Source organism: Sapajus apella, unplaced genomic scaffold (genome assembly GCF_009761245.1).
Source record: "Sapajus apella isolate SASKATOON/1434 unplaced genomic scaffold, GSC_monkey_1.0 scaffold80, whole genome shotgun sequence".
Taxonomy (NCBI): Eukaryota; Metazoa; Chordata; class Mammalia; order Primates; family Cebidae; genus Sapajus; species Sapajus apella.
Genome location: NW_022437020.1, coordinates 8,251,966 through 8,274,708, shown reverse-complemented (window position 1 = coordinate 8,274,708; position 22,743 = coordinate 8,251,966). Strand labels below are relative to the sequence as shown.

Genomic DNA, 22,743 nt, shown 5'->3' with positions numbered 1-22,743 from the left:
CCCTTGAAATAAGAAGAACTGAGAGGGAGAGGGAGCTAAAAGGGACAAAAGGCAGAGTACAGGTTCACTGCTGCTTTTCAAAAAGGAGAAATTGGATAAAGGTAAAAGGTAAAGGTGGAAGAAAGCAGGCAAAGAGGATGGGAGCTCAAGAAAACGAAGAAGCCAGAGCATGAGGCCTGAGAAACAGAAGCAGTGGAGTGAGGACTCCGACCGCCAGGGTCCCATCCCAGCCCCGCCGCTGCCAGCAGGGGACCTGCGGCAGGCCACTCAACATCTCTCTAGGACAGGGGCTGAGAGAGTTCCTACCTCAGAGGGTTGTCACGGGAATGATATGAGTTAAGAGAAATAAGTGGCTCAGGATGGTTCCTGGCACACAGTAAGAGCTAAATTTGTCATTTTTATGATCACCGTTATGATCTTCTAGAAGCATCCAAAACCCTATTCCAGGGCAAAATCCGATCCAAGATGCTACAGAACTCTACAGCTGTTATCTGCGAGGCTCTGCTGACTGGTTCTGAGAAATCACAGCAGACAAGAGCAGAGCCAGCAGTCCAAGGGCTGGGTCTCAATTTCTCAAACAGATAAATGGCTGGGTCCAAAGAATGTCACTTCAGTGTGCTGTCAGCTACTGGCACAACCAGAGGATGAGGGGTGTTTTAGGCAGATGGTTTGCATGCGTTTTTGAAAAGAAGGCTGCGTGAGTGCCCCAAACGTGTGAGAGTTTAATGAGAACATTCTGCACCTGACAATGTGACTGGTGTAGTGGGTCAGGTCAGCAGAGTACTTAGTAAACTTCACATGATATTGTTATGGATGAAGCAGGGACACAGATGGCTGATGGCTCATCACCCAGGCACTGCAGTTCCTGGAGGGTCTGTCTGTGGCTCTGCCCGTACAGTTTATCAGCAGCCTCCTGTCATGTGACTTCTCTGGGCAAGGCTCCCCAGTGGGGACTTCCATGGGGTCAGGAAACTCCACAGGAATAGGTGGCTATCAAGTGGTAGGGCTCCTCTCAGAAGCGGGTACTCATTCTGCTCCCCAATCCACTCCTTGTGGCTCCACTGCATGGGGCTCACACTCCTAAATCTCAGGGTCTACATGGTGTCCTCACAGAACATCAGCTCAAGAAAGAAAATATGAACTGAAGATTTTATAACTAGCTAAACTGTCCTTTAAGTATCAAAGCTTTATAAAAGCAGTTTTAAATAGACAAGAGGACACTATATCCGTGAGCCCTTCTTGAGGAATCTGCTAGAGCAGGAATCAGCAAACTTTTTCAGTAAAAGAAAGATATTAAATCTGTAAGCTATATAGTCTCTGTCTTAACTGCTCAATTCTATTGTAGCACAAAAGCAGCTACAAACAATGTATAAACAAATAGGCAGGGCTGTGTTCTAATAAAACTGTATTCACCAGGACAAGCGTCAGCCAGGATTTGGCCCTCAGGCCATAGTTTGCCAGTCCCACTACTATGGTAGGATGCTCTTCATCTAACCAAGAGATGACTGGGGTCAGTGGTGAAAGGGCTGATGGTGAGCATCTTAGGATGTTTAATTGTAGAGCTACGACTAACGCAAAGTGGGATCCAGGAATAGAAAAATCATATGTAAATGTTATATGCTCTGACAAAATGAAAAGAATGCAACTAAAAGCAATAGAAAAAAAGGAGAGAGTAGGATAAAAGAATAAAAAGAAAAAGTGAAAGCAGGAGAATCAAATAATAACATTGGTTGTTGTTTAGACAGTGGGCAGAAGTCAAGAGATGTTATTAAAAACTGATGAACCAGGTAGTAAAAGGTTAGTAAAGAGAGGACAAAGTGAATTTTACAAAGGTATGAGCCCTTCTGCACCTCCCAACTCTTGTTCACCCTCTTCTCCTTGCCCATAATGACTTCACCTGTATTCTCCACCTGTACACATTAAAACACAATGTGATACCACTGGCACACCCACTAGACTGGTTGAAATAGAAAAGACAGAGAGACTATGTTTTGGCAAGGACAAGGAGCCATTGGAATTCTCTGTCATTGCTGATGTGAGTGTAAATTGGCACAACCACTTCGGACAAATCTGTTTGTCTAAACATTACAAATTCTCATGACCCAGAAATTCTCCTCCTAGGTTGTTTCAAGGTGGGCAGAACTATGCAGACATTCCCCGAAGTCCGATGAAGCTGAGAGGCCAAAGAAAGAGGCCAACAAATCCAGTTTCTTAGAAAGAAACATTCAACAGGGACTTCTGAACAGAAGCCATATCTGTCCCTTGGTCAGCAGCAAGATAAGATGACAGATCCCCACACCATTGTCCCGAGACCCAGGTCAAGGAACAGTTCAGATGGAATTTGTCAGACAACTGAAGTGTAATAGCATAAGGTTGTTTGACCTAAGAGCACAATTTATGGTATGTATCTGCTTTTACCCAAGCAACAGTAGATAAAATTAGAAATCTTGGAGGACTTCCTGGAACTAGAGTTAGTCAGTTAAGCAGACATGGCGGAGAGGCATTCAAGATGGAGTTGATATAGCCTCCCATTGAAGATGCAGTTGCTTTAGCTTCCACATAGGTATATGCGTGCAAGTTGTACAAGAGATGTACAGGCGTGTTCAGAACAGTGCCATTCAAATGAGGCCAAAGCTTAAAACAACCCAGGGCTCGTCCACAGCACAGTGGATGGACTGTGAGCTAGTCACACGATGGAATACAACGTAACGATGAGAATACACTATGGTTCTACAGAACATGGATCAGTTTTACATATAGATGAAAGAAGTTAGACGCAAAACAAGAGTACATGGTCTGTGAGTTCATGTACATAAAGTTCAAAAATAAGCCAAACCGACCTGTGATGACAGGAGTCAGAGCTGTTGGGGGAGGCTCCTGTTCTTGATGTGAGTTGTAGTTACAGGCCTTGCTTTGTGACAGTTTTCTCAAACTGTGTACTTGTAATTGATCTACCTTTATGTATTTATGTTTTTCTTGAATAAAACTATCAAAAATGATTTGAGTAAAACAAAAGCAAAATCCTTCAAAAACCAAAAAATAAATAGCAAAGAAATAACATCTTTAAAAAACACAGAAAACACAGTAAAACATACACAGTAATTATAATTAAATAATACTACAAAGTTGAGATCAAGTATATTGGAATAGGCCTAGCTTACCAGTTAAGAAGATTTTTGGCCGGGCGTGGTAGCTCACACCTGTAATCCCAGCACTTTTGGAGGCTGAGGTGGGCGGATCACCTGAGGTCAGGAGTTTAAGACCCGCCTGCCAATGTGGCGAAACCCCATCTCTACTAAAAATACAAAAAATTAACCAGGCATGGTGGTTGGTGCCTATAATCCCAGCTACTGGGGAGGCTGAGGCAGTAGAATCACTTGAACCCAGGGAAGCAGAGGTTACAGTGAGCCGAGATCGTTCCGCTTCACTTTAGCCTGGGTGCAAGAGCAAAACTCTGTCTCAAAAAAAAGAAAGAAAAGAAAAAGATTTTCAAATTGGCTCACAAAGTAAGATCCAACTATATGCCGTATGCAAAAAACACACCTGAAACAAACTACTTCAAAAAGGCTAAAGATAAAGGTATTCCAAGGAAGCGAAAACAGTAAGGGAGCAGAGGTAGCAATCCTAATCTTAGATAAAATAGACTTACAGCCAAAAAGCATTAAATGTGGCAAGGAAACTTACACTAAAAGTCTGAGTTTGCAATGAAGATATAACCATTATGAATATTTGTGCTTCAAACAATGCAACAGCCATTTATATAAACTATAAACTGCAGGAGATACGTAGAGAAATGTGTCTGCTGTAGAAGGCATTAGCGCACCACTCTCAATACAAGACAGATCTCACTGGCCGTGTGATCCTGAGCAGGATACTTCAAGACGTTCCCATTTCCTTATCTAATTGGGAATCAAGTGAATACTAAAGCACATAACATCTGGCCCACAGAAAGGGCCAGTCAGTGTGGCTCTTACTGCTTGCTTACTTGAAGCAGGTCAGGTTGCAGCTAGACCTGTATTTGTCAAGGCCGCGTGCTACGGAAACACTGACTGGCAGGGGAGCGGGGTGGAGGAACTGCAGCCTGGACCCCGCTGCCTCACAGGAACAGCTGAAGGGCAGAAAGAAGACACAAGGGACAAATGGAAGGGCTTTTGGAAACCTTGCCCCAGTGCCTTCACAAAGGTAAAGCATCGTCACTAGAGAAGAAGCACGCCTAACAGGCTAGTGGGTAGCCATAGCCAGGTCATAAGGTAACGGGATCCCCATCACGGAGAGACCCAGGCACTCCTCCCTGGCCCTCTGAATGATGTTGTTCATCACCTTGGATCCAGGACTTCCTTTTCTACCATGTGGAAATCATCCAAAATATGAACAAAATTGGCACCTACCCAAATGGCCAAGTATGCACTAGTTCAGTAATTTATGCCTCTATCTATGTGACAGAGTATTATGCAAGCATTAAAAAGTTAATTGTTAGCACTTGGGGAGGCCAAGGTGGGAGGATTGCTTGAAGCCAGGAGTTTGAGACCAGCCTGGGCAACAAAATGAGAAAACATCTCCACAAAAATATGTATATATATAATTAGCCAGTTACAGTGACCTGTGCCTGTAGTCCCAGCTGTTTGGGAGGCTGAGGCAGGAGGACTGCCCCAGCCCAGAAGTTGGAGGGTGTAGTGAGCTCTAATTGTGTCACTGCACTCCTGGGTGACAAAGTAAGAACCCATCTCAAAAAAAAAAAAAAAAAAAAGTCAGCCTTTAGTGAAGATTTTTGATTGCATAGGAATTGCTTCTACTATCAGTCGTGATGTACAATATAAAATGATTTGCAGTATGACATCAATATTAAAAGAAAGATTTTTAGGAAAAAAGACCAGGATCATGTGTGTCCTTTGGTTTTCTTGCTTTATATTTTTTTACTTTCCATATTTTCTACAATGTGCCTGAATTATAAGTTCTACTAAGTAAGCAGAAAATATGGCGCTAGAAGAGATACCTAAAATGAGTGAGAATAGCCCAAGATGCCCTGGAGATCAGCACAAAGGTCATTTTCATAAGCTCCAGGTCACTTGTCAGGTTTGTTCCTAGAGAACCATGGAATTTAATTAAATTTAGAAAACCTTTGTGGAGTCCTTAACAAGCACAAGGCTCTGTGCTAGAGTCTGACCTTCAGAAGAGATGGGGAGAAGGCAAGGACTTGGACAGGGACCACCCACAGCAAGATGTGACTAGGCCTTTGTGGATGAAGAGAAGAGGTCTGGACTCTGAGTGGCCTCAAATACGGTATTTCGCCAGAGAGTGGGACACTCTCTACAATTCTGTAAATAAAATTTTCTTGGCCAGGCATAGTGGCTCACATCTGTCATCCCAGCACTTTGGAAGGCCGAGGCAGGCAGATCACCTAAGGCCAGGAGTTCGAGACCAGCCTGCCAACGTGATGAAACCCCATCTCTACTAAAAATACAAAAGAAAAAAAATTAGCCAGATGTGGTGGCGCGTACCTGTAATCCCAGCTACTCGGGGGGCTGAGACAAGACAGTCACTTGAACCAGGAGGCAGAGGTTGCAGTGAGCAGAGATCACGCCACTGCACTCCAGCCTGGGCAACAAGAGCAGAACTCCATCTCAAAAAAAGAAATTGTTCACCTAAAAACAAAAGTTGACAAGGGAAAACACCACAAAACTCGGTTCAACAAGACTTGAGGGAGGGGTCTTTTCTCTTAGGGTCTTGAAGGCAGAATGGCAGCTGGCCAGTCTCTTATGTGCCTTGTGAGAAACCTTTAAAGCCTAATTCGACAGAACCCCTTTGCAGAGTAGACCCTTAGGAAACTGTTTTTGAAAATTCAAGGTGAAAAAAACCATATCATGTGACAGGATACTTGCTGAGCAAAAATCTCAAAAGTATATGGAGTGAGTGGCGTGAACTTCCTAAAGCCAGAATTAAAATGAACCTCCTTCCTTTCTGCTTGGAAGGCTTAGGGACTTGGTTTCTGTAGCTCACTAACTATTAAAATTATTAACAAATTATTATTTTCAGTTGAAAGTGGTTGCGGTATTCGTTATTCGTCCTGTGCCAAGACTCCGATTTACTCAGGACATGAATTATCCAAAGCAATCCAGAGTTTCTAAATAGTTTTGGAGCAGGTTCACTGCCTCTGGCTCAGCAAGCCAGTCAGGGCTGGGTGGCTAAAGGTCTCTGTTACATAATTTACTGAGAACTTAATTGAGACTAATTACTGTCTTTCATTTGCCTGCCTGAAAAACATCTGCCTGGCAGCTGCTGTAACTGCATTTGGTTGGGATGTTTGAATCTTTCCATGAAGTGAAATAAAGGGCATGAATATTTTAATTTAGATTTAGCCCACTGTCACTTTTTATAGGCAACTGCCGGTTGTTTTATTAGCCAGCATCATTAATACGAACTTTCCAGTGTGCCAGAGCCGAGGTTTAGGGTGGACCCAGCACACGCTGCCTTGGGGGGGTCCACCGCCCAGGAGAAGGTGGGGGCTGTGGCTAAGTCAGTGCATGGGGGCGCAGTGCACACAGCTCCTGGACTGCTCTGTGATGTGCCTGCTGGGGACCTGTGTCTATCCAGAAGGTGATAAAAGATTGACCATATAGGTTCTATCATTGGCACATCCACATGAGAAGCAAATGAGTTTCGCCACGTTTCACAGAAAAACTGAGCCTCAGGAAGTTTAGCAGCCAAGGTCAACAAAGACTTAGCCTGGGAGCCTGAACTACATCTGAGCCTCTTGACTCCTGGGAGTACTCAAGCCATAGCAAGGTCAAGATAGTCTCAGCAGGAACAGTGTCATTTAGGCCATTTGGAGAGCCTTAGGTGTGCCAGCAGTGGAAGAGAGCACATCTAGGACCTATGAGGAGCGGGTACTTGACATCTTGACATTGGCCAACTGAGAAATGAGGAGGGCGTGCAGGCAGAGGGACCGGTGCCAGCATGTCTAGGTGAAGGAATAGCCAACAGCCTGGGAAGGAGGAGCACTGAGGCTGACCAGGGCCCAGGCAACAAGGCTGCTTTCCCTTACCGTAACCTACCCTGGGACTTCTTTTTCTTAGTCCAGAGTCTTACTTTTGTTTCTTTACATATATTCCTGAAAACATCTGCAGTCCTTAGGTGGAACAGTGAAGGTGCATGGGCTGAATGAATGAGTAAATCCTCGGACTGGTTGGGACTTGAATGCTGGGCTCAGGATATGAAAGGCATTAGGTACTGGGGAGCCATCGAAGGTTTCAGACTGGAGCTGTAGCAGAGGAGCATAGGTTACTTGGAAGGGAAAAGAGATGACATGTTTTAGGGAGTGGCAGTTAGGAGACTGTGATGGCACCCTACCTAGCTAACGGTGGCCATGGATATGGGGAGGGAAGACAGATTTGAGATCCTTCGTGGTGCTTGGCTTGGTGGGACTTAGCAGTTGCTTGAATGTGGCAGAGAGCAGTCCCCACCGACGCCCAGATCCTAACCCTGCATGTCTGGTCTTTGGAAAAGAAGTCGCCACCAGCCTGCAGTGACGGGGCCTGGAAGAGTGGCTTGTGACACGCACACCCACCCAGAACTACAGACGTGGCGGGACTCCCTGCTCTCCGCTAGGTTGATGAACACACCAGCCTGAAGCTCCGCAGGTGGAGAGCCGGGGTCCCCTATGCCATGTTCCCTAGTATCTGAAGGGACATGGCATAGGTGAGGTCTGCAAAAGAGAATTATTTTTAGGTGAGCCATGGGAGCAAAGAAGCCACAGATTGAACCAAGGGGAGAGCCAAGCTAGCTTAGAAAATGAGTGAGGGAGGAGACAGAGAAGCAGAGGGTGGAGCAGCCAAGCTTCCGACGCTGGAGAAGCCAAGGAGGAAGCAGGGAAACAAGGAAGAGAGGCTGTCAGTGGCAAAGCTGCCGTCCGTACTAAAGAGCATTATGACACATCATGCTCTCCAAACACCCTTAGTCACCTGAGTGAGTGCAAGGAGATGGACACAGCGAACTGCAGCCACTGAATCTGGACTGGGGCCCCAGGTGTCAGCCATCTCCACCTGGCTCCAGCCTGGATGTCTGTCTCCCTGGGAAACCTCTTTTCAAGTTCACCATGAACATGGCCTTTACAAGCCCTCACTACCAGGGTCACTGCTTCTAACTTAGCAGCACTTTATGAGACGTGAGGAACTCAGAATAGACCTGCAGAGAGTCACCTTGCAGCTTGGGGGCCTGGCTGGCTCCTGATGGCTCTGGGGGACTCGGGGGGTAAGCCTGCAGCTTGCAGTTAAAGGTAGTTGTGGATGGGGATTCGGGCAGAGCTGTGAATTCCCTTGCTTGTAAAGCTGTGTGCCAGAGCCCCAGGCAGCCAGCTCAGTCCTGTTGGAGCCCTGCCTCTGCCCCTTTGAACACAGTGGCCTTTGTCCCCCTTCCAGGACATCCAGAGCCACCTCACTCAGACTGCCGAGCTGCTGAGCAGCTCCCCACCTTGCCCCAGGAACATTTTCTGAGAGCCTTGTGAAATTCTGAGTGTTTTCATGTCCAAAGTGGGGCAGCAGCGGGGGTGGAATGCCGGGGAGGTCTGCTTGTGTGTTTTCACGTTGAATAATTTTGTGGGGCCACACAGCTGGGCCGGCTGGGCAGGGACTCCTGCTGGTGTTAATCCGTCCCCTGGGTGTTTGCTGAAGCCTACTTGGTTCAGGACTTTGGTGTTTGTTTCTGATGGGTACCACTCCAATGGGTGTCCTTGGAAAGACTATGCCACATCATTAGGCTGTGGGAGTGTTTTTCTTTTCCCCTGAATCTTCTTAGGACAGAATGCTTGGGGCTAACCTGTTACGCGAGCATGTGTGCATAGTAGGAATTTGGTGATCAAAACAAAGAAAGTAATGACGAGGACCCATGAGGAGGCCAGTGATGCAGAATCATCTCCACGTGTGAGCTGGAGGGAGCTGGGCATCTGGCTGATGGAGCTTAGGCTCAGAACCACTGCACCTGCTGCCTAGGAAAATGTAAAGTCCTAGACTAGAGACCGCAGGGCCAAATTCCACAGCAGACAGAGCTTGGCCCACACAGACGTCTTAAGGTTTTAGGATCCATTTCCAACATTTTAAAATCAGGAGATTGCAGTAAAACTCTGGATTTTCAGCCTTACTTTTAAAAATGCACAGCGTGACAACATTTGGCCTCTGTGGGCTGGAGCATAGGCGTGTCTTGCACCTGATAGCACATCTTCAGTGGCCCATGGTCTTAGCCACTCACTGCAGCCAGCTCATTTGGTACACACCAGCCTGACTATAGCTTCTGTAAGTATTTTGCTTGTAAAAATTTTCATAGTACAGAAGAGTACTGAGATTAACTAATAAACACATCTGTACTTCCCAATTTTAACAAATCTTTACAATTGCTGTATTCGCTTCACATCCGTGAAGTCATAACGTGTCAGAGATGTGTTGTATGTTGGAAGTCCTATGTGATCCCACCCTAGGCCCACTCTCCTCCTTTCCACTGTTGGTATATATGCATCTCATCCCACCCAGATTTTCAGACTTGTACTGTATGCATGTATATCCACAAACAGAAGAGACTCTTGGCTGGTGTGTCCTAAATAGTCCCTTAGGGTATCTACATCTGCCTTGCCCCTGGGAACTCCTCATGCTGCTACCGTAGCTCTGGTACATCTATGTGATTTCATCTTACATATTTAGTCATTCCACCACTGATGGACGCATAGGCATGTTGCCATTTGGGGTTTATATAGTTATGGAGTCAATGACATTTTCTGGTGTTCTTGGGCACATATGCAGGAAACTGAATCCCTAGAAGTGGAATAAGGTACAGGTTGTACACACCTTGAGCCTTACTCCAAAGAGGTTACCTGTAGACGGCTTACATTGCACCAGTACCGTGTGAGAACCATTTCTCCCGTCATGGCCAAATGTGGGTTAGTCACATATTTTGGTGTTGCCAGTGTGATGGGTGTGAAAGGGCACCTCCTCATTTGTTATTTTAATTCCCCTGCTCTGTAGTGAGGTTGAATATTTTCAGATGTTTGGAGGATGTATTAGTCTGTTGTCACATTACAAAGAACTACCTGAGACTGGATACTTTATAAAGAAAAGAGGCGTCGGCTCATAATTCTGCAGGCTATGCAGGAAGCATGGCTGGGGAGGCCTCAGGGAACTTACACTCACGGTGGAAGGCGACGGGGAAGCCCGCACTCCTACCTGGCTGGAGCAGGAGGCAGGGAGAGAAGGGGGAGGTGATACACACTTTTAAACAACCAGATCTCCTGAGAACTCACTCACTGTCATGAGAACAGCAAAGGGGAAATCCGCCCCATGATCCAGTCACCTCCCACCAGGCCCCTCCTCCAACATGAAGAATCACAATTCAACGTGAGATCTGGGTGAGGGCCCAGAGCAACCCATATCAGGGAATGTTTATGTTTCTTTTTATGTGATTTTTTCCTCTGTTACTTGCCTATTGTCTGATTAGGCTATTTGTCTCCTCCTCACTGATTTGTATATTCAGCTTTACAAAGGAAGAGAACTCTGACAACAGGCTACCACACAGATGCACCTTGAGGATATTATGCTAAGTGAAATAAGCCAGTCGCAAAAGGACAACACTGTATGATTCCACTTATATTAGGCACCCAGAGTAGTGAGTGCACAGAAACAGAAAGTAGCATGGTGGTCGCCGGGGGCTAGGAAGAGCAGGAAATAGGGAGTTATGGTTTAGTGGGCACCGAGTTTCAGTGTGGGAAGATGAAAAGCTTTAGAGGTAGATGGTGGTAGTGTCTGTACAATAATTTGAATATACTTAATGTCACTGAACTGTACAGCTTACAAAGGGATTCGATGGTAAATTTCATTACATGTATTTTACCACAATAAAAAACACACATGATGAAATACCGCCTCACACCCACTGGCATGACTATAATCAAAAAAGACGTAAGAGGAAGTACCTGTGACGATGGTGATAATCTAGAACCTTCACACACTGCTGGTGGGAATGTAAAATGGTGTAGCTATGTTGGAAAACGGTCTGGCATTCCTCAAATTGTTAAACAGAGGTACTGTATGATCCGGCAATTCTGTTTCTGCATATATTCCCAGAAGAAACAAGAACACGTGTCCACACAAAAACTACACATATGTTTATAGCAGCATTACTCATTTTTGTAAAACTTTTATTTTGCGTTCAGGTTTGTTATATGGGTAAACCCACGTCACAGGGGTTTGTTGTGCCGATTGTTTCGTCACCCAGGTGTTAAGCCTAGCACCCATTGGCTGTTTTCCGGGTTCCCTCCCTCCTCCCACGCTGTACTCTCCAGTAGGCCCCAGTGTCTGTTGTTTTCCCCTCTTTGTGTCCATGTGTTCTCACTGTTGAGTTCCCACTTACACATGAGAACATCGGCACTTGGTTTTCTGTTCCTGCATTAGTTTGCCAAGGATGATGGCCTCCAGCTCCATCCATGTTCCCGCAGAAGACAGCATCTGATTCTTTTTTATGGCTGCATAGTATACCCTGGTGTCTGTCTGTCACATTTTTTGATCAATTCCACTGTTGCTGGGCATCTAGATTGATTCCATGTGTTTGCTGTAGTGAACAGTGCTGCAAATTACCGTTATTTGTAATAGTCAAAATGTGGAAACAATCCAAATTTTTATCGACATTTGAATAGCTAAATAAAATGTGGTCCGGGATCATGGCAGGCTAGAGGCAGGACTAGACTGGCGGCTCCAACTCGGATGGACAGAGCAATGTGCAGAGGTTTCCATTGTGAATTTTAGCTCTAGATCAACTGGCAAGAACAAGCCAGCAACCCAAAAAGACCCACAGACCCTCTGAGGGAAGCGGACTGCTCCTGCAGGACCTGGGAGATGCCCCAAATACTGTGAGGGCCCCAACTGCAGAAGCAGGAGAGGGAGATCCCCCTTTCCAGAGCACACACCCCTACTGGAGAAACTGAAGGTCTGTTTGCAGGAGAAGTTTCCAACCTTGCATGGAGCTGAATCAGTTTAGAGAGCTGAGCGAAACACAGGGGTACAGGAAGCGGGAAAGGCCCTTGGGGCTCCCTGGGTCCCCAAGCAGGTCATTCCTGCCTGGCACCACAGGGATCCACCATGAGGGTGGCGAGAGGAGGTGGGGAAACACCACAGGGAGAAGGAAGTCTCCAGCTGAACTTTGAAACAGTTTGAACCGGGAGCGACAGAGCCTCCTGTCCAGAACTCAGGGGAGCGCATGAATCTGGTGGACAGGCTCCACAGGCGGGGGTAGAAACAAGCCCTTTTCTTCTGCAGCTGGGAGGCAGGCAGCCTGGGGCAGTAAAATTCGTTTGGAAATGCAGTGATCTGATCACACACCCTCTGCGTTGTCGCTGGGAACTGCGATCCAGAGCTGCTCCTATCCGGCCGTCTTGGATCCTCCTCCGATACAGCCTTTTTCAGACAGACAAATGCTGGGAGAATGCGCCACTGCCAAGCTGCCCTTACAAAAGCTGCTAAAAGGAGCTCTAACTCTTGGGGAAAAGAATCCTGGAAACACATCGAAACAGAACCTCTTTGAAGCGTAAATCACACAGGACCTTTAAAACAAAAATACAAGTTAAAAAGCAAAAAGAAAAAAAGGTACACAGGCAACAAACAGCAGGATGAATGCCGGGTGCCTCACCTCTCGGTACTAACACTGAGTGTAAATGGCCTACGTGCTCCCCTTCTGGGCTGCTGGCCTATAAACGGCCTCGGGGGAGGCAGGGGTGCATGAGTGAAGAAGAGAGGGTGGTCTCGGTGCCTCCTAAGAAATGTGGTCTGATGCCTGCCAAGGGGGCTCTGCAGACTCTCCCTCTCAGGGTGGCCCTGAGGTGCCGTGGAGTCGGAGGGGGAGTGTGGGGATGTGTGGGGGCCTGTGAGCCTCTGGCCTAGGGTACTTTGTGAGGAAGAGGAGAGGACGTGGGATTTCTGTGGCCAGGGGGGCACCGAGAGTGACCGAGAGGCAGAAGCAGCCACTGGGAACAGGCTGGGAGGTTCCTCCTATAGACACGTGGGAAGGGGACCCTGCCCACAGGCGGTGCCTCACGGAAGAGTCATCGTGGGCCAATCGGCAGAGCCGGTGACCCATCAGAGGCACCATCCAAAATGTGGGCAGCCCAGGGGAAGGAGGCCAGGACACCTGAGGGAAGGGCTTGGCCTCAGCCAGCACTGGACTGCCGTCTCCCCTCGGGGTCTGGTGACAGGCCTGGGCTGGTGGGTTTCGGCATCCTGACAAAGAACCCAGCCTGAACAGTGATCTCACCCCTTCCTGTCCCAGGGAGCCTCGGGCAGTCTGATCTGGAAAGTGAGGTGGATCAGAGCTCTCACTTCTCATTTATTCTCTGCCCTGAGCCAGCGTGAAGAAACAGGCTCACCCTTACCTCTGGTGGGTCAGCCCTGTGACTCTTACACACGTGTGGTCACCCTTCCGGTTTGTGCCCTGGTTTTTGTTTCTTTCTTTTTGAGACTGGGTCTCGCTCTGTCACTCAGGCTGGAGTGCAGGTGTACAGTCTTGGCTCACTGCAGCCTCGTCCTCTTGGGACTCAAGTGATCCTTCCACCTCACCCTCCCATGTGGCTGGGACTACAGGCATGTCCTCGATGCCCAACTAATTTTTTTATTTTCTGTAGAGACAAGGTCTCAATATATTACCTAGCCTGGTCTTGAACTCCTGGGCTCAAGCGATCCTTCCTTCTTGGCCTCCCAAAGTCTAGGATTAGAGATTTGAGCCACTATGCCTGGCCCTACCTGCTGTCTCATTCTCATGCCCGCTGTAACTCCCAGAGGAAGAGGCATGAGACCTGCTGGTTTCCCTTTACAGAGGGAGAAACCGACTTGGAGAGGCAGGAAGACTGGCCTTGGGTCCCCCTGTTCCTATGTGGGTGGGTCCTCTGTGCCTCAGTTGAGGGCTTTCTTTTTTTTACTCATATAATCCTACTTCCAGCACAGGTACACCTGGCCTCGTCACAACACCCTGAAAGGTCAAGGCATCCACATACTGAAGTTAGACCTTCTCAAATTATCAGAAGGACCCTGGGGTTGGACAGACCCAGACTCAAGTCCCCACTCCACTGATCCCCACCTGTGTAAACCTGGGGGAGTCTGTGCTCAAGCCTCAGTTTCCTTCTTTGTAAGATGTTGCTCTCATCTCACAGGCTTGTTGGAGGCATCACTGAGGTGACCTTTACCGAGTACTCAGCCCAAGCCTGACACTCCAGGGGCCTGATAAACCCCAGCTGTTACAGCTGTTATGACCCTTGTTCTCCATCCAGGCATCGGTCTTGGTGAACGGATTTGCTGTTCCCCCACAGCCCTCTGGAATGGGCAGTCTGTGTGGACAGTCTAAACTCAGACAGAGATGGTCACATCCGTCTTAACGTTTTTTCCAATTTTCAGTAGATTTGCATGATTCAGATATGAGGGACAGGACAGTCACAGCTCACGGCTTCTGAGTACTGAGTCCTGTCCTTGGATTTACCTCCTCTGAGCTTTGGGTTTGATACGGTTTGGCCGTGTCCTCACCCATACCTCACCTTGAATTGTACTTCCCATGATCCCCACATGTCGTGGTAGGGACCTGGTGGGAGGTCACTGAATCGTGGGGGTGAATTTTCCCATGCTGCTCTCATGATAGTGAATATGTCTTGTGAGATCTGATGGTTTTATAAAGGGCACTTCCCCTGCATGTACCTTCTTGCCTGCCGCCAAGTAAGACATGCTTTTGCTTCTCCTTTGGCTTCTGCCATGATTGTGAGGCCTCCCCAGCCGTGTGGAGCTGAGTCCGTTAAACCTCTTTACTTTATAAATTACCCAGTCTCAGATATGTCTTTATTAGCAGCATGAGAACAGACTAATGCAGGGGTCCTCGGCCATAAATCAGGGGCAAAAGCAGTGCGTGTGTGTGTGTGGACTGAATGATAAGTAAATATTCAGTGCATGTGGCTTCCAGGAGGCCCCTGCACAGGGGATGCTCCGGGCATGCACCTCCCTTCCTTTCCTCCATGGCGCAGGACCGGGGAGAAAGCCGGCACTTTGCTCTGCTTTGCCATGGGAGAGAATGCCCTTCCCAGAGCGCCTGCAATGCGGTACTCCACGTGTGCTGTGGGCCTGGGGGTGAGAGGCCGTGGCAGAGGCTGGCCAGCCAAGAGCCCATGCTCCCAGGCCCTCCCCAAGAAAGACCAGTGTCAGAAGCTCCTGTCTGCCTGAGACAGTCCCTCTCACAACGCATGGCAGACAGCAGCCAGCTACTCTGTTACGAGAACAACCACAACACAGCTCTAACATGTGCCGCGCACAGTCCTGAAGACCTGCGGCTGCTTTTATGGAACAGATGTCTGCAAGGCAGGAGTGAGGTGAGGAGGTACACAAACTGCGATGTTCTCCCTGGTGACCCAGAGGGACGCTTTACAGCCGCACGTGAGGCCTCCACGCAGCCTTTCTCCATTTAAAACTTGAGAATTATGAGTTCTCATATACATTTCCCCGAAAAGTAGTAGTATTCCCATATTTGCTTTTTGAAAGAGGAAATGAAAATCTGCAGTCGTCGTGAGCAGCACCGCACCGTCTGCGAATGTGCACGTCTCCGAATAGGCAGTTCCACGCCGCAGAGACCGCTCTCTTTTGCTAACAGTGAGCACTGCTGAGAGAAACCAGCCTTAAATCCTGATTTTAAAAAATTACTGATTTCAAGGCTTCAGTATCTTCGTTCAACCCTAAGAATTGAGATGGGGGATTGGCCAGGATCTTTCCATGTTTTCCTGAAAAAGTCTTGGGCCATCACGGTTAGTTCTCATTTGCTGGGGAAAGAGACAGAAAGGAAGGAAGATGAGAGGAAAGGAAAGGAGGAAGGAGGGAAGGAAAGAGGAGGGAGGGAGGGAAGGAAGGAGGGAGGAGAGAGGGAAGGAAAGGAGGGAGGGAAGGAACAAGGAGGGAGAGGAGGGAGGGAAGGAAAGGAGGAGGGAGAGAAAGAAAGAGGAAGGAGTAGAGAGGGAAGGAAAGAGGAGGGGGAGGGAGGGAAGGAAAGGAGTAGAGAGGGAAGGAAAGAGGAGGGAGGGAAGGAAGGAGGGAGAGGAGGGAGGGGAGGGAGGGAAGGAAGGAGGGAGAGGAGGGAGGGGAGGGAGGGAAGGAAAGGAGGAAGGAGGGAAGGAAGGAGGGAGGGGAGGGAGGGAAGGGAAGGAAAGGAGGGGAAAGAAGAGATGGAAATGAGCGAAGAAAGGGAGTAATGAGGGAGGGAAGGAAGGGAGGAACAAAGGCAGGCAGGAACATCTTCAGCACTTTGCTGTTGTAAAATACGGTTTAAGAGAAAGTATTTATAAAATAGCCTCTCTAGTTACTACACCAGCTAAGCCTTTCTGAGAGCTTCCTATGTGCTAGGCAATGTTCTAAGCACTTTATATGAGTCAGCTTATTTGATCCTTGCATTGACCCTATAAAGATCCATTCTACAGGTGAGGAAACTGAGGCACAGAGAGGTTACGTGGCCTGCGCAAGGTCACACATTAGTACGTGGCAGAGTCGTTTTCAGCAGTTTCATGAAGATATAATTCAAATACCATACAGTTCGTCTGTTTAAAGAGTACAATTAAATATATTCAGTTCTGAAACCACCACTGAAGTCCCTAGGGCATCATTATCACCCCAAAAGAAACCCCATGCCCCTTAGCTGGCATTCCCCAGTACTCACCCGTCCCTTGCAGTCCTCGGCAGTTCGCTCTCCGTTTCTGTAGCTTTGCCTGTTCTGGACATTCCACACAAATGGAGTCATATAATATGTGGTGTTTTGTGACTAGTTCTTTCAATCAGTATGACGCTTTTAAGGTTCATCCATGTTGTAGAATATATATCTGCAGTTCATTTCTTTTTATTACCAAATAACATTCCATTGTATGGATAGACCACAGTTTATTTTTTATTTTTCCGTAAGTTACTGGGGTACAGGTGATATTTGGTTACATGAATAAGTTCTTTAGTGGGGATTTGTGAGGTTGTGGTGCACCCACCACCTAAGCGGTGCACACTGCACCCTATTTGTAGTCCTTTTTTTTTTTTTTTGAGATGGGAGTCTTGCTCTGTCACCAGGCTGGAGTGCAGTGGCGCTATCTCAGCTCACTGCAACCTCCGCCTCCCAGGTTCAAGCTATTCCCCTGTCACAGCCACGCAGGTAGCTGGGATTACAGGCACGTGCCACCACACCCAGCTCGTTTTTTGCATTTTAGTAAAGACGGGGTTTTACCATGGCTAGGCTGGTCTCGATCTCCTGACTTCGTGATCCACCCACCTCAGCCTCCCAGAGTGCTGGGATTACATGAGCCACCACACCCGCCCTGATTTGTTGTAGTCTTTTATCCCTCACCCCCACCCTTCCCCACAAGCCCCCAAAGTCCATTGTGTCATTCTTATTCCTTTGCACCCTCATAGCTCAGCTCCCACGTATCAGTGAGAACATATGATGTTCGGTTTTCCATTCCCGAGTTACTTCACTTAGAATAGTCTCCAGTCTCACCCAGGTCGCTGCAAATGCCGTTAACTCATTCTTTTTATGGCTGAGTAGTATTCCATTGTATAAATATACCACAGTTTCTTTATCCACTTGTTGACTGAGGGGCATTTGTGTTGGTTCCACGATTTTGCAGTTGTGAACTGTGCTGTTAAAACATGTGTGTGCAAGTATCTTTTTCGTATAATGACTTCTTTTCCTCTGGGTAGATACCCCGTAGTGGGATTGCTGGATCAAATGGAGGCTCTACTTTTAGTTCGTCAAGGAGCGTCCACACTGTGTTCCATGGTGGCTGTGCTAGTCTGCATTCCCACCAGCAGTGTAGCAGTAGCTCCTTTTCACTGTATCCACCCAACAACTGTTTTTTTTATTTTTTTGATTATGGCCATCCTTGCAGGAGTAAGGTGGTGTCTCGCTGTGCTTCTGATTTGCATTTCCCTGATCTTCAGCGATGCCGAGCGTTTTTCATGTTGGTTAGCCATTTGCATATCTTCTTTTAAGAACTGTCTATTCATATCCTGTGACCACTTTTTGATGGGATTGTTTGGGTTTTTTTCTTACTGTTTTGTTTGAGTTTGTTGTAGATTCTGGATATTAGTCCTTTGTCGAATGTGTAGATTGTGAAGATTTGTCTGCTTACTCTGCTGACTATTCCTTTCACTGTGCAGAAGTGCTTTCGTTTAATTAAGTCCCAACTGTTATCTTTGTTTTTATTGAAGTTGCTTTTGGGTTCTTGGTCATGAAATCCATCCTGAGAGGGAGGGTCTGCAGAGCCCACTTCTTAGGCATCAGACCACATTTCCTTTTTTTTTTTTCTGAGACGCAGTCTTGCTCTGTCGCCAGACTGGAGTGCAGTGTCACGATCTCAGCTCCCTGCAGCCTCTGCCTTCCGGTTCAAGTGATTCCCCTGTCTCAGCCTCCTGAGTAGCTGGGACTACAGGTGCGCCACCATGCCTGGCTAATTTTTTGTAATTTTTGGTAGAGATGGGGTTTCACCATGTTGGCCAGGATGGTCTCAATCTCCTGACCTCGTGATCTGCCCGCCTTGGCCTTCCAAAGTGCTGGGATTACAGGCGTGAGCCACCGCACCCAGCCAGACCACATTTCTTACGAGGCACTGAGACCACCCTCTCTTCTTCACCCATCCCTTCCCGCCTCCCCGTGAGGCCGCTTCTGGGCCAGCAGCCTCTCCATGCTGCCAAATCCAAAGACATCTTTCAGGCCCCGGTACTCACCACAGGTGCAGTCCCTTCCCAGCGGCCCCCGCCTCGCAGCCACGGCCTCTGCACCCCTTTCAGAGGCTTTCACTCCCCCAGGTGCTAGAACACCCCGGGCCCTGCCCTCCAGCCTGTTTTCTCTGTGTCTGTGCTGTCTGCATGCGTCCTTCTGACCCTTGGATTCCCCCATGACCTTCTTGCTCATGACTTCAGCCCTGTGTCTCCAACTGACCGCACCCCGAGCAGCAGACTGCACCTGCCGACCTGCCTGACACTGCGCCCAGTGTCCCGTCAACCCGGCCTCTAAAGCAGCGCTCACCCTTCCAATCCATGCCAGCTCTTCCCCTCGAAGGGCAGGCACCACCAACATTCCTGGGCCCAGAGTGCTGCGCCTGACCTTTCTTGCCTTCTTTCTCTCTTTGACCGCACATACCAAGAGCCCCGTCATCTCCACTCTTTAAGGGTCTTCCACCAGGGAGGCTAAGGCAGGAGAATTGCTTGAACCCAGGAGGCAGAGGTTGCAGTGAGCCGAGATCATGCCACTGTTCTCCAGCCTGGCCACAGAGCAAGACTCCATCTCAAAAAACAAAAAAAAAGAAATTGTCTGTTTTTATGTTTTCCCCTCCCCTGAAGACCACACACTTCCCTGAGCTTTGTGAAGGCGGGAACGCTGAGTCAAATGTCCCAGCCTGAGGTTGACACTCAGGTTTCTGCGACCAAACAAGCTGAGGCTGAGCAGGTTGACCGTGCCGGTGGCTGCTGCCTTTGGCCTGGCCTGCATTTCCTGGAGCTCCAGGGCCGTTCCCCACCCTTCTTTTTATGCGGCGATGTTGTATGTGTGACTTGCTTGATGCCCCACCTGGAATTGGCCCGCCTCTAACGGATGCTCAGAGAAATCACATACAGGCACCTGCTTCCTTGCTTTGATTAGCTGAGTGAATTCAGGGAACATTCCTAGCACAGAAATTGGCACAGATTAGACACTCTGTCCATACCAGAGCCTTTCTTTTCGCCCATTTTGGGGAGGGACAAAACTGACGCTGGACCCCTGAACAAACCACTTGTTAGCCCAGATTATGTTGGATTATGTTAGCCCAGATATACAGCATCACATGCTGGTTTTTTATGATTTAAAGCTGTTGAAAGTAACGACCTACCAGGGTCCTCCTTTGTCTCCCTGCATTTGAGACTCACTCTCTTCAACATAAAATGTGTGACCCTGATGATGCCATTGTTTCTTTGCAACAACCGTCCCATCTCAGCGAACTTCACAAGGCCTTTACCTAGTTTAAATCTCAGCCAAATCAAGATGTAAATAGAAATTGAATTTTAAATAGGAGCTGAGTTTTTTCAGAATTGTGAACGCAGTGTGTGGTTGGCAGAATAATGGCCCCCACAGATGTCCACATTCTAATCCGGAACCTGGGAAGATGTGATCTGCGTGGCCAAGGGGAGGTAAGGTTGCAGATGGTGTTAACGTTGTAGTATGGATTGAATTGCGTCCTCTTCAAAATGTCTTTATCGAAGTCCTAATCTCCAGCATCTCAGAATGTGACCTTATTTGGAAGTACGGTCACAGCAGATGTAATTAGGTAAAATGTTATCATTCGGAAGTAGGGTGGGGCCCTGATCCATTACGACAGGTGTCCTTTATAAGAGGAGGGTCACGTAAGGACAGCCACACAGAGAGGACTGTGGGAAGATGCAGGCGGGGCTGGAGTGATGCTTCTGCTCGCCAGGGAGCACCAAAGCTTGCTGGCCGCCGCCAGAACCTAGGAAAGAGACCCGGGATACATTATTCCTCAGAGACCTTGGGAGGACCAGCCATGCTGACACCGTGGTTTTGGACTTCTGGCCTCTAGGACTGTGAGAGAACAGATTACCGTTGTTTTAGGCTACCCAGTTCGTGATGCTTTTATCGACAATCCTTTTATCTGCAAACTTTAAGGCCAGCTGATTATCGGGTTGGTAATCTTAAAGCAGATTCTTCTGGATTATCTGGGTAGGTCTGGGGTCATCACAAGGGTCCTTCCAAGTAGGAGATGGGGCAGAAGAGAAGGTCAGAGTGACACAGTGTGAGAAGTGCCCCCCCGCCACTGCTGGCCTTGAGGAGGCAGGAAAAGGTCCCAAGCCAAGGAATGGGGCAGCGCAGGGCTAGAAAAGGCAGGAAACAGATTCTTCCCCGGAGTCTCCCGGCACCCTGGTTTTAGATTTGAAAGACTTGTGCCAGACTTCTGACCTCCAGAAGTGTAAGATAATGCATCTGTGTTGTTTTGAGCTATTAAGTTGGGGGTAACTTGTTACAATGGCAGTAAGAATACAAGATCTCGTACGGTCACCGAGCTGCCTGAAGCGTTCAGTAGGATGATGTAACTTGAAGCATGTGCAGAGGAACTGAGTGAGTGCCAGGCAGGAAAGGAAGCAGGTCCGTTCTGGCTCCTGCAGGGGAACGGGAGAAGAGGTGCCCTGAATGACACACGTGTTAACTGTGGCTTCGTAAAGAATTAGTTTCAGCCAGGCGCGGTGGCTCATGCCTGTCATCCCGGCACTTTGAGAGGCCGAGGTAGGTAAAAAAAAAGAATTACAGTATCATGACTTTTAAGAAAAGCAGTTAATTCAAACTTGGCTAATAAATGTTGCTATTAAAATTTTTAGGGGTCACCAGTGGAAAAAAAAATAGAGCTTACAGTGTAATTGGAATGTAAGTTGTTGGCCAGGTGCCGTGGTTCACACTTGTAATCCCAGCACTTTGGAAGGCCAAGGTGGGCGGATCACCTGAGGTCAGGTGTTCAAGACCGGCCTGACCAACATGGAGAAACCTCCTCTCTACTAAAAATACAAAAACTTAGCTGGGTGTGGTGGCGCGTGCCTGTAATCCCAGCTACCTGGGAGGCTGAGGCAGGAGAATCACTTGAACCCGGGAAACGGAGGTTATGGTGAGCCAAGATCACACCATTGCACTTCAGCCTGGGCAACAAGAGCAAAATTTCGTGTCAAAAAAAAAAAAAAAAGAATATAAATTGTTTTACAGAACTACAGTTCCTTTCCCAAATTACTGGATTTGGAGTCAATGTGATTTTACCGTGGCACTTAGTTGTACAGTGTCATTCAAGTGTCGTAAGTGGGCTCCTGAAGCCAGGGTGGCTGGGGTGAAATGATTTGTTTATGCCACCAAAAAAAAAAAGTTTTAAAAAAGTCGTTTTATGCCCAGACCTCATTGCGATGTGTCAACATCAGAAGCAAGGAGTCTAGCTGAGTGACAGCTAAAGTGCGCTATGGGAGTGCTGTGCACAGAGTCCCCACGGCAGCCCCTGTGGACAGCTGCTCCTGCGCCACAGGGTGAGCGCGTGCACCCCCGGCGCCATGCTCCGCTCCCGCCGTTGGCTGCCTGGGACTTAAGGAACGTTTCGCTTCTGTGGCTTTTCTTCACTTACTTAGAACTTGCTCCCAACCACCCACTAATAGCATTGTTTTAATTGCGGTCAAGTGCACATACAGTTTACCATCTTGAGCGTTTGTAAATGTCCAGTTCAGTGGCATTAAGTACATTCACCTTGTGCCGCCACCACCACCATCCAACTTCAGAACTTTTCTGCCTCCTTCAGCTGAGTCTAACTCTCTATTCCCCCTTCCCCTGAGCCCCTGGCAACCACCATTCCACTTTGTCTCTGTAAATCTGACTACTCCAGGTACCTTGCATAAGTGGAATCGCACAGGATTTGTCCTTTGGTCATTACTCTTGGCATAAAGCTCATCCGTGTCATAGCATGCGTCAGAATCTCCTTTTTGACAGCTGCATAGTATTCCCTTGTATGCACATACCACACTTTATGTTTTCATCCTTTGATGGACACTTGGGTCACTTCCACCTTTTGGCTGTTGTAAATAATGCTGCTGTGAACACAGGAGTGCACATATCTTACCATATCTTTTTTTTTTTTTTTTTTTTTTTTTTTTTTAAAAAAACTTTTCTTTTTTTCCCGGCGGAGTGGTGTGGGGGGTTGGCGGCTCA

General features: G+C 47.9%; 1 protein-coding gene across 1 annotated transcript in view; it reads left to right on the top strand.

The window, feature by feature from the left end:
• The window catches only part of ADAMTS17 (ADAM metallopeptidase with thrombospondin type 1 motif 17), a 334,656-nt gene that overhangs the window by 284,121 nt on the left and 27,792 nt on the right, over positions 1-22,743 (top strand). The gene's annotated exons all lie outside the window — the stretch shown is intronic.